Below are 10,240 nucleotides of genomic sequence, written 5' to 3'. Positions count from 1 at the left end.
GAAGTAATACAGTGTCTTTTTAATCAGCAATCATGGTTATAATCCAGTCTGCTATTTCTGAGTTGATCATTAATGATAAACAATTAGTAATGATATGTATTGCTTAAGAAAAGCAATTAAGAATTAGACTGAAACATGTAGAAACATTTTTAACATTTTAAAGAGCAATTAAATCACATTTTGCAGAAAAAGTAACGCAGATTTATGTTAAGTGACGATTAAGATTAAAGAAATTAAACAATATATATTGTAAAATGACTGATAGGCAGATCAGTTTAGTCTTCATTCAAATTAGTATTGAAACTGACTGGAGGAAACTGTGTCAGTGACCAGAGGAATTTTAGGGCAAATCTCCTTCTCCAGCCTCTCTCTGTTGTTTGAGATGTTTTTTCCAGCAGCCTCCATGAGATCAGTGATCATCTCAGCGCTGTAAGGACCTTGAAAGATGCGATATTTGTTGCTCCAGGTCTCAATATCATCTGAAGAAACAGTAAAACACTTAAACATATACAGTAGTATACATATATTTCAGTTTTATTCAACTAGACAGTCCGAACTTGCCTCCACAGTTGGCCACATTAAACAGAGGCATGTGAATCACGGTTGGAGCGTTCTGGCCTGTGAACACATACAAGTCCTTTGGGTTTTTTTTTTCTTCTTCAGGAAACACTGGAACATCAGGGAAATGGATCTTTTGTTTCTTGCACATTTCAGCAGTTTGCGTCAATGTCTGCAGTGGAAAAGCAATATCACTGTATTAAAATGGTGAGACAGATATTTCAGTAGAACATTTGTGTAATGAAAACTTCGCCTTCAGATTGTATTCATGCAGTAGTCGAGAAACCCCCACTAAGAAATGCTAATGGAAAGCTATCTTTAGGTATTTTAGACCTTGTAACGATATATTTAATACAGATGATTAAAATTAAATTGGCTTTCTTTTTTCCGTTAAAATGATACACAGCATTTGTAATTTTCTATGAGTGTTTTTAATATCTTTATATCTTTAATATTTTTATGTGGAAAAAAAAAACAGCAGGATTGAATTCGTCAAAAAAAAAAAGATAAATGATGAATGAATTTACATTTCTTGTCGATCTATTCCTTTAAATTAACTTTTATCAGAGTATGTGCCTTATTATATTGAGAGAATTATTTAAGCATATAATAATACCATGAAAGGATCGCCTTCACTGAAATCCAAGGAAATGATGAGATCAATGTCTCGTTCGTCTCTCAGCATTGAGAAGTAGGGTGAGTTCAGCAACAGTGCGGCATCTTCATAGTCTCTCGTCTCACCTTCCAGAAGAGCATCAGGCACTGTTTCATCTGACAGTATTGGAGGGAGAGATCACAGCATTATATGTGTTTATTATTTACACTCAGTTGAAAGTTAACAAACATGTCTGATCTTACCTGTCATGTTATGGAAAAAGTTATATTTCCTGCCCCAAATCCACTGAGCTATGCATGTATAAATGCTGATGCAGACATCTGTAATACAAACACACTCTTCAGAATGAAGCTTCTTCAGTGTTCAGTTGTGTTATTTTCCTTTCTCTGTTTTTCTCCCTATGGTGAGCCGCACATGATATGCAAGAAAAAACTAAATAAATCGTGCACACAATTTACTAATTTGTTCCCTTGATGTACTAAAACGTGCACACGGGTACTATTTTATTCCCTCGATTTGCTAAATCGTGCACACAATTTACTAATTTGTTCTCTCGATTTATAAATCGTGTGCACGACTTAGTAAATTGAGGGAAGGAATTAGTAACCGTGTGCACATTTTAGTGCATTGAGGGAACAAATTAGTAAATTGTAGCAGGTGATTAGGACATAACACCTGGTCTTATTTATTACAGGAATGGCCACAAGTGGCCTGATTTGTTATTTTGTTATTTTAGAAACCTCTGGTCTAGGGCACGAGGCATTAGTTAAAACACTTTTTGGTTTAAAATGGATGTTCGGTTATGGCTGATTAAAAGATGAAAATTATTAATTTGGTAAGGTGGTTGACATATTAATCTTGCTAGAAAATCAGAAGTGAAGTACATCATATTTGTTATATTAGAGACTTCAACCTACCTAATGGCCAGAAACTGAAACAACTACTCAAATAGTTGCATACAACCGTGGTGTACTGTTCCATATACTGTTTAGCTGCTTCTTTATCAGCGAGATCCAGTTTTCCCACTTGAAAAATCAGCTGACCTTTGCCTTCAGCGAGCTCTGTAAAAAAAAAAAAAGGTTGAATATCATTGAAATCTTCTTATCTGACAACATAAAATTCTAGTTTCTATAAGCCTAATTTGCAGCTAATTAATATTTTTGTTGGCCAAAAAATTGGTTTTTATATTTGCATGCTTCCATATCCATTTTCACTGTTGCATAATTAGTTTATTTTTGAATATTAGTTTATTTTTATATAATATTTTTACTGTTTCAATTTTGCCGAAAAGACATTTAATAGACTATAAACTAAATTTAAAACACAGATATAATTAAAAATATGTCTTATTTTGAACAGTATTTCACATTTTCAAAATTAAAAGGTATTCTTCTTAAATCAATGTCAATAAACAGCAGGTTCCTGTTGTGACAACTTGTAATGTGATAACTATGGAGAGCAGATGGCATATTTAAGTTGTGAGGGACATACAGTCTGTTTAATAGACTGTTGTAGACCTCAATCAATCAACTGATAAAACAAAAGGACAAAAAATTCTGATCTGATGCGACCATTCAATCTACTGAACAGTTTGTATGTCTGTTCAATACAGCATAATTTTATTTTGGATCAATATAAAAATCTTTTTTGGATAGTAATGGTGGATCGTGGAGGAATGGTGGTGTTCAATAACCATTTTTTTCTGTTTTAAATGTTTGTTGTGTATTTGGGGATAGTTATGATAGCTAGGCCCAAATACTCTGTTTATGAGTTCAAGCACATAGAAAAAGCTTACCTTTCAGTGTTTTTCTGATGGATCTGTCATAAGCAGAAGGATCTTTGCCATTCAAAACGGAGAGATTCTTGTCCACAAGATCCATGAGCACCTGGCAACACTTTTCTACAAGTGGGTCGTTTGGGTCTTTGAAGAAAACACAATGAACAAACATGAACTCACTGCAAAATGTTTTAACAAATATTTTGCATGTAACTTATCAAAAAATAAAGGCAATAAGAAATGCGTTACCTTTCCCCATTTCCTCAAGAATTGTTTTAATTTGAGGAAATAAATGTTAAAAAAAAATCTGAAGAGAAACAAAATAAGCACATTACAAAGTTCAAATGACAAAAAACTGACTGTTAGTTTTAGTCAGAACTGAATCTTCAGAACAAATGGAACTGCACCTTTTATTTTTTGCCAGATGAATTTACAGATCTCCTCTTCATCAGCTAAAGCGCTGCCACACAGAGCTGCAGAAAACATTATACCGACAACAGGAAGTTTAAAACAAATATAACAAATACATCTAATCAAAAAAATTAGTAATATGACAGTCTACAGTGATCAAATATAGGGCAGACACCTAGCAGGTCATAAGACACTGAGTGACCAAAATTCAACTTCAGGACGATATCTAACGTCAGCATCATTTTGACATTGAACATGAAGATAGCTGACATTGATGTTTTATTGGTTTTAAGTTGTAGTATAAAGTAACCTAAACCCAACGTCTGCTAAACCTCATAAGATTAATGTACGCTAATGTAAAATTATAACTACATTAGATGTTGTTGGTTTGTTGGCTTTTAAATACCCCAAAATTCTGCCATCATTTGCTCACCCTCAAGTTATTCCAAACCTGTACGAGTTTCTTTCTTCTCCTAAACATAAAAAAAATATAATTTGAAGTATCTGGTTAAATGATATAAGTAAATAATGACATAATATTTATTTGGGTGAACCATGTCTTTAAACCCAACATCTGCAAACATCTTAAGATTAATGGATGGCAGGACAAAAATAGATGTGCATTTAGACTTGAGCACCCTCACAGATTTCAGAAGCACCGTGGGTTAGGATGGCAAGCCGCTATTCACTTTGTAACTTCAAATAAACACCTTTCTCAAGTCTGGATTCGAATGGTATTCGAATGACAATTAGAGATTAAACTAAACAGAAATTGAACTCTACAGGTAACGCAAATACACACTTAAGTGTAGTCACGGAAACTGAATGCTGATGTTGTTAGTATTAACAGTTTGAGAACAAAGTAAGAATAATACGAACAATAATTTGCACGGTTTTATGTGATATGAGCTAAGCAATCATTTGATTTTTCTCAACTGGTCAGAACAAAAGTGGCAGACGTTTTACTTGCTTGTTCAGATGACATTTTCCCTTGAAAATTATTATTTTGGACATTAAGACATGGAATCTCTGAATCTGAAGTACAGTAAATATCCACACCAGTGCGGTGACTGACAGCAAAGCCCCTTTAAGACATTATATATTCAATAGTCTTTTGCTGACAGCCACACAGCCTCAAAACATTAGATTCATCCGCACCGAGGAGCCGTGCCAATGCAAAACACATGTAAAGATGATAATTCCACAAATAACTGCAATTCCAAGTTTCAACCAGAGATGGCGAAAAAGAGGCAAAACTTACGGACTGCATTTTGTCATTTTTAAATCCTTTCCCCATCTAAACAAAAAACTATACAGGGGCTTAACAGGTTCTTTGTATGACTTTTTCTTTTTTAAGTAAGTCATTAAAATTTTAATTTTTTTATGCAAAAATCTGATGACCGCTGGAATAGTGTTAATTTCGTGTACCCCAGGTGGCTTCTTGCCCTAGGTAGTGTGTTAGTTTTCCCCAGTAGTGGGCCAATATGGTCACATTATTTCGAGATTTTCAATTTTGTGCAGTTTAGCAAATGTTTTTATTTATTTTCCCTGATAATATATTGGGAATGCTAAACTCTCTAAATACTCAAATTGTTGATCCCTAAACATTTCTACTCATAATGTCATTATTTGCATTTCAGTTCATTACATCACTGATCTGTTCATTTGTTACATTGCAGGTACAGCATGTCCATTTCAGGCTGCTGTTCTATCATTGAGCCTTTCTCAAACTGGCTGCCGAAGCTGGATGTTCCCACAAACGCTCCAGTGAGAGAATAACCAGCTTCATATGGACTGATCTCAAACCAGGGGTCTGCAGGCAGAAAACACCTCCATATAACAGCTGACACAAACAGTAACTCTCTGACTTTCTTTCATAGAAATATACACCAACACAGACCTTTCTCGTCCTTGCACTGTTTGCATTGCTTGTCGATCGCTGTGTAGATGGGAAACGGGTCTTTACTGTGCTGGTCCCGCTGATCTGAGAGTATGCATTCGTCAATCTGAAGAGAATATATTTTTTGTAGATTATAGTAGAGAACATTAGGACAGCTTAATAAATCACAAACAAGTTCAAAGGATAAAACACATTCAAAAAGTCCTCTCTATAAGGAAAATAAATTACAGTCGTTCACTGAATAAATTAAAAGATTGTGAAGCATCTAAGGATTCTCTGTGTGTGTGCGGTGGCTTCAAGAGAGTTGCTTAGATGCTAGAGATATTTATGTTGTGTTTTACTTGCTTTCTTTTATCTTCATTTTTAAATTATTCATTTATATTATATTTATTATTTATTGTTTTAAATATATACTAATTTTATTGATTCATTCATTGATTTTATATTATTTCCATAGTTTCAAGGGATATTTGTGTTCACAAGTATTAACACTTGTTGGATTTGTGCTGGTCAGATGAAATCTGAGCATTGAAACATATGCAAACAAAATTATTCAATAAACTGTTTTTTTTTATGATCATCACTTCATCTCCTGCTTCTGCTCTTCTCTGGCTAGTGTTCCTGTGGCTCAGTGGTAGAGCATTGTGTTAGCAGCACAAAGGTTGTGGGTTTGAGTCCCAGGTGTCCACATGTTAGGTAAAAAAAACATTTTTTATCCTGAATGCACTGTAAGTCGCTTTGGATAGAAGTGTCTGCTACAATGCATAAATGTAAAAAAAAAATGCATAAATGCTTTACTCAGTCAACTCTTGGCTGATAGAAGACTGTTAATACAGTTTTTGGTACCAGACAAGACTTGCTGTTAAGAGATTTTGGTAGTCAATTCCACTAACTAGTTGTTCTGTTACCAGACAAAACATATATTCTGACAGGATCCGGGGCTGGATCTGATATTCCTGGCAGAGAAGCTTGATCTAACAGTTCTCAATTTTTGTCTATATGGATCTAATCAATTAGTTTTGTCTTTAAATAGGGAGCCCTCTAATACAAGCAGGGGGGTTGGTTAGCGCTGTAAGCTTTAGTTTTTTCGTCAAAAATAACACAATAGGAACGTAACAGATTGATCTTTAAATAGCCCACACTTTGCAGCAGCCCTCGCTTACGGCCATACCACCCTAGGAACGTATCTGAGTAAATGTTTTCTATACTAGATGATGCCAGGTAAATATAGTTTGTAATCTGGGTGTCAGAGCGGTAGTATGTTGGTGAGACAAGACCCACCCACTTTTTAAGACCAATGATATTTGACCCACGTCCCACTCACTTTTTCTGTCTCTAATTTCCATCTCTAAGGCTGTGTTTCAGTCCATTTCAGTCCTGTGCGCATGAACAGATCTAGCATTAACCAGAACTTCCTTAAGCCCTTTATAGCTGATGCTGGTAGTTCATGTGGGTTATGTGGGTTATGTCATATTTGTGATTTCAGGGGTTAAGGTTTTTTTTTTTTTTTTTCATGGATTTACAATTTAATACTGTACATCTGAGATGATTTGAAAGATGCCAGATCTTCTAATCATGATAACTGATCTCTGGCTAATTTGGTTCTTCAAACAAATTTGCGGATCTGATTAAATCTCTGGATTGAGTTGTATACTGCACATTCTCGTGTTCCCCGTAAAGGGCAGATGTACGAAACCATGATCAGTAATGTAGTGATTGGCTGGTGGCAAGACAGCAATGTAATTACATCCTATAATTAAAAAAGACACCTGACGAGAAACTTGACAAATTTCTGGATCTTTATAAGGGAATAGCCAAGTGAATAATACTACATAAATGTTATAATAGATAAATGAATGTGCAGTTTTTTTTTACATGATTCCCAATTATTTATATTCACAATTTCTACTAATTGTACAGGCTTTACTTTTTTTTCAATGTTGTAATTAGCATTTCATGTAAATTTATCTTTGAAGGAGATTTGTTATGTGACAGCATTAATTTAAGTTTCTCAAGGGTCAAGATCATGTTTTCTGCATCTCCTACACTGCATCAAGCCACTCTCATAATATCTGTCAGCACTCAAACTAATGCACGACTCAGATTAACTGTGCTTCATGTGTGTAAGACTCGAATACAAATATAAAGGTATTATTTTATCATGAACAAATCCTTCAATGATTAAAACTGGCTGTGTCTATAGTATTATACATTACACAACATTATAATATTATTTGTACATTATTTTTATTTTAAATTATTGTCCACAGATTAGTAGGGTAGTGGCTGGAAGAGATTTTAAATATCATTTCCACTTAAAAAGATGCAATCTAATCCTGTTAACATTAAATAAGCCTGCTCCCGAGCAGGTTTAAGTTTACAGACCTATTGCTATGACAGCAAGTCCAGGATGAGCTTCGAAGAACCAAATAATCCAAGATCATGCCAAATCGTCAACAATCAGATCCAGCTAACTGAGTTAGCGACATACGAAGAACGGGCCCCAGGTGGGTCTGGCTGTGTGCTCACATACTGTCACTAAACAAGCTGCTATTTAAGATAATGTTCATCATTTGTTCGCCTGTTGCTTTTAAAGACATCATGTAGTCTTTGTTGCAGCACTGAATTACAGTTACACTTACACTATGTTGTTATAACGTTAATGTTTTTGCTAAGCTAGCTACAGTACATACATTGTTTTGTTACAGCATTGTTACTGCTGAATGCTTCAATAACAGTCTGTTAAAACATTCAACTAGTAGAACGTAAATCATGGAGGCTTGTGTTATGAATATTTACAGACCTCTTTGACGTATGTTGTTACAACAATCGTTGCCCAGACGTCAGTCAAGCTGAAGATGTCTTTCTCATAGTAATATTTCTTCAGTTTGGCCAATGCGTCTTCCCAGCTGACTCCTGGACCGCTGAGTCTCTCGATTATTTTGTCTTTCAAAACCTCTAGTTTGGTGGACCAGTCTGGTTCTTGGTACAATGAGGCCATGCACTCAGAGAAAAACAGTGGTTGTGGCTAACACATAACAAGTAGTGCAAGATACTTAATCAGATTACTTTCAATAAACTCAGAATATGATGCAAACCTGCAATAATTAAAAGTTGAATGTTCTTTCTGTATTTAATCCCGTTTTATTAATCATTGACCTTCACTGATCTAATTCAACCATACTTATTTGCAAAAATTACTTTAGAAAAACACAAGAGTGTTGTACATTCCCCTCCTGCATCCTATTCGTCATGTAATCCAGAATGGCAGCACAGCTAAAAAAAAGTTGGTTTGAGCTGTGTCCTCTACAGTACAGATGTGAATTTACATTTCCTTCAGCCTGAGGTTTATTCATTTCACTTTTAGTTTTAAACTTCAAAACTTCACTTTTAGTTTAGTTTAGTTGTTTAGTTTAAAAATCTGTTAAGATTACAGATAAATCCAGCCCAGATAAGAAAATGTAATGCAAAAGTGATGAAACACATTACTTTCCATAAAAAGTAATGCAATTAGTTACTTTTGTAGGGAGTAACGCAATATTGTAATACACTACTTTTAAAAAATAGCTTTACACTATACTGAAGTATATGCTGCTGTTATTTTTTTATATTTCTCTCTCTCTCTCTCTCTCTCTCTCTCTCTCTCTCTCTCTTTCTCTGTGTGTGTGTGTATTGTTTCTCAGGGTTTGTACCAGGTGGATCCAGAGACTCCACTCAGATAAATGATGTATTTCAGAAGACCCGCTTCACCAAGCTGAACCAGGGATCCCAGCAAACCCACCATGGCTCTCTGTCCTCCTCCAGAACCCAGTAATGCAATGTTTTTCACCACATCCTGAAATGAACACAGTCTGAGTCATTCATCAGCTATGTGTACGTTATTTCAAGAAGGAATAGCCAGGCAGATATATTGTACAGTATAGGATGCTTAACCTGATTGCAGTGTGCCTCAAGGTTCCCCAGTGTTGGAAAAACAGATTTTCTCCTGTTGACTACAAAGTCTTCCTCATCCTTATTCAGAGAGTGTTTGATTCTCACCTCACTACTGCAGCAAAGACACAGACAGACTGACCAGTTCTGAACATCTCTTACTGCTATTTAACATATCGGGATATTCTAAATTTCAGTACAATTAAGTCTAAAGCCATTAATCGTCAGAAATATCACATTTATTAGATGCTAGTTGTGTAAGTAATACAACACAGTACGTATATAATGAAGTGCACAACTTCCATTATTCTAGGAATCCAAGCAGGTTTACATACCTTTTCTGAAGTTTGGATGCACTCATCTGTAAAACACGAGTTGACATTTTGAAAACTATTAGAACAAAATCTTCTGTAAATAGTCAGGGGTCCTGAATACCTCAGAAATTATTTTTTCCCCATCCATCCAGCCATCCATGTCGACATTATACAGTACATGTCAAGTACAAGTAATTACAAAACTACTCCAAACATATACTAATGGACAAATTCAAATAAAACCAAAGATTTTTGTGAAGTTTAGCTACATATAAGTGTTTCCTTTTATACATGAATTGCTGTTATTAAAAGATAAAAACTGAAATATTTAGTTTATTTTTATTTATTTTAGTTGATTAAAGATACTTTAAAATATAATATTAAATGGCCATATTAGGACTGTTCAGCCATGAAGTCACATCCTTGTCACATCCTTGAAAAATGATGAACGTGAAAACTTTAAAATAAAAATTGCCTGCATAATTTTTCTCTTTCATACTGATTGTGTATTTATGCCCTTTTGGTAGTGTGCAGGTCATTGTCATGTTATTTAATTTAGTAATATGTCTAATTACTGAAAAAGACTGGATTCACATTCTAGTTGTAATAACATTAAGCAATTTAATTGCCCATATTGCTGAAAATACATTAAAATAAAGCTTTAAATTATATACTCACTGTTCTTGAATGGTCTTGTAAAATCCTCAGACTTTAATAACAACTCAGCAGCTGAT

General features: G+C 34.6%; 1 pseudogene; it reads right to left on the bottom strand.

Moving 5' to 3' along the window:
• Positions 1 to 291: 291 nt before the first annotated feature.
• On the bottom strand, positions 292 to 9,553 carry LOC109092634 (annotated as a pseudogene).
• Between the last annotated feature and the right edge of the window lie 687 nt (positions 9,554 to 10,240).

Source organism: Cyprinus carpio, chromosome A5 (assembly GCF_018340385.1).
Source record: "Cyprinus carpio isolate SPL01 chromosome A5, ASM1834038v1, whole genome shotgun sequence".
NCBI lineage: Eukaryota > Metazoa > Chordata > Actinopteri > Cypriniformes > Cyprinidae > Cyprinus > Cyprinus carpio.
The sequence above is the reverse complement of the archived record's forward strand: the minus strand, read 5'-3'. Positions and strand labels throughout refer to the sequence as shown.